The sequence below is a fragment of the Belonocnema kinseyi genome, chromosome 7, assembly GCF_010883055.1.
Source record: "Belonocnema kinseyi isolate 2016_QV_RU_SX_M_011 chromosome 7, B_treatae_v1, whole genome shotgun sequence".
In the NCBI taxonomy this organism is placed as follows: Eukaryota; Metazoa; Arthropoda; class Insecta; order Hymenoptera; family Cynipidae; genus Belonocnema; species Belonocnema kinseyi.
Window position 1 is genome coordinate 135,833,483 of NC_046663.1, and position 2,588 is coordinate 135,836,070.

Below are 2,588 nucleotides of genomic sequence, written 5' to 3' on the forward strand. Positions count from 1 at the left end.
GGCGCCATCTGTTGGATTAGTTTAACCGACAATTCCCCTCCGGATCGTAAGAAAACAGAAAAGTGGGGGCGATGCATGGGGCTGGTAGGGATTCAGATATCTCTCGAACTTGGGGTACGACATACCGAGTATGTAGGACATGATCTAAATTCTGACCCACTGAAGGTCTAGCCAATGAACGTTCCATTTTCGTTTATTATTCCATTCTTAATATAATATTAATAAATTACATCGTACTTAGAGGCTGAATTAAGTCGAAATACCAAAATTACATAGATCGAAATCTCAGATGTTTTATAATATGCCTGCAACATGTTTCAGATAAATACAGCGAACTGATCTTAGACCAAGATGAAACGCGATACTTTTCGATAGCAAAATTGATCAGAGTTTCTAAAATTGTCGAATCCGCATGGATCTTCGTATTTAAAGCTTTATTACGCCAAGGTAATTTATGTGTATTGGGTATATTTTGAATGATATATTTATCGTCTTTAACATTTCTATATTTTTAATGAAAAATTATTGTTTTGAATGTTTAATTCTAAAACACTGTAATCGTTAAGGTGTTGAAACTGCAGTTTTTCTTTAATTAATTTTTAGAATTATTTATTGAAAATTAAAAGCATTTGGAATAAAACTTTCTTGATAAAAAACATTTTTATTTAATCAACTGTAAATCTAAATTAATTACTTTTTTTTAAATGAATTCTACTTTAAGTGTTGAAACCTTATAACCTATTTTCAATTTAAAAGTGACTTCATGTTAATAGATACATAATTAAAGGTTTTTATGAAATTTCAAATATTGTTTTAGTCTAAAGTATTTCATTTTTAAAGGGGACGATTTGAAAAATGACGAAAAATAGAATTGCCAACACTGGAATTCAGGAATAACAAAATTCCCGAATTGGAAAATTACGGGATAATAAATTCCTGACAGATTGTAATATTACCGAATTTGAGATTTTCCGGAGAATAAAGTTCTCGACAGGAAATTGCCCAATTATAAAATATCCTAGCTAGAAGATTCCTGAATTACATATTAAATTCCTAAATTGCAAGAATTAAGAAGAATTTTTAAAAAAATATTATTTGATTATTACAAAAAATAAATGCTGAATTGAATCCTGCAAAGTTTGTTTGGAAAACATCATTAGTTTCGGAGAAAATTTAGGCCGAAATTTCTTATTTGTTCGAGGCTCTCGTGTTTTTACATTAATTTTTTTATATAATTTTTATGCAATTGTGGTTATTTTCAACCCAAACAATAATTTAAAAAAAAACAGTAGGAGAATTGAATAAAAAAGTTTTTTTTTAAATTCAGTGAAATCAGGATATTATTACGCGTATAGAAAGACCTTTTTATTTTAAATATCGAACAACTTTATGCGTGGGGAATTTAGAATCCATATACCCTACTTTTACAATAATCTTAACATGCCTATGCTCCACTATGTATTATTATTAAGGGCATGTGATACTTACAGTTACCCCGGCTTTTGTCCACAAAAATGAAAATATTTAAAAACTGAATTCGGAAATGCTATAAAATATCATAACGGACGTCCCCGGACTCTTTTTTGAGGGATAATAACAAAAAAATTATTGTGTTAAATAAAAATTTTATGCCAAAGTTTTCGGCCAAAAATATTGTGTAGTTTGGAAGTAACGCTCTGGTGAATTGTAACACACATAACCTCGAAGTATACACGCACGTTGTTAGCAATATTAAACATTTTTTATAAAAAAAAAACAGAGATTTCCCAGATTTTGAAGGCAAAATATTTCTTATCCTAGGAAAAAAGCCGGGGGAATCTAACACTGAAAAAATCGATTCAAGATAAAAAGTTATGTTGTGAGCAAATGCGGATATCTCGAGCATTCGCAGTAGTGATTCTTGTGTATTTTTAAATTGACACATGGCTTTACATAACCTTAACATACACAGGAATAACTACTGCGAATGCCAGAGATATTCGCGTTCTGCCACTACTGACTCGGGCTGGGGGATAAGCTGTCTCTCTCGCACAGCAACATGATTGGTCTTTTCAATTTTGCTCCATAAATAGCTCTTTACTTCCGCATACATATAAATAATTTAAACTTCATTTAGAGGGGAGCGGTAAACAGCTAGTCAGATCGCTGCGCGAGAGAGATAACTTATCCCGCTAACTCATAGTCTGTCTCTTTTATTTTACCAATAACTCTGCCATTGCCGGGTTCCTTCCAGTTATGTATGCGCTAAGATTTCTGATATAAAGTATTTCAAGTTGTAACGTCAGCTGGCAAGATGTCTGTACAATGAGGTCCAAGCCATAATGCAAATCCCAGAGGATAAAACTTAATTTAGTTTATAACTTGAGAAAATAATATTTTCCACAGTTACAAAAAACATATCAATTTTATTTTTCAATTAAATAGTTATTAAATAGTTCAATAGTCTGGATACACTTATGGTGAAAAAAAATTATTTTCCAAGTTATTGTGACGTAGGGCTAAGGCCTACTTAGTGAATGCATACGCCATCTAGCGGCTTTAAGCATACATGCTCAAGTCAAATAGGGACTTACGTTACCGGTAATATT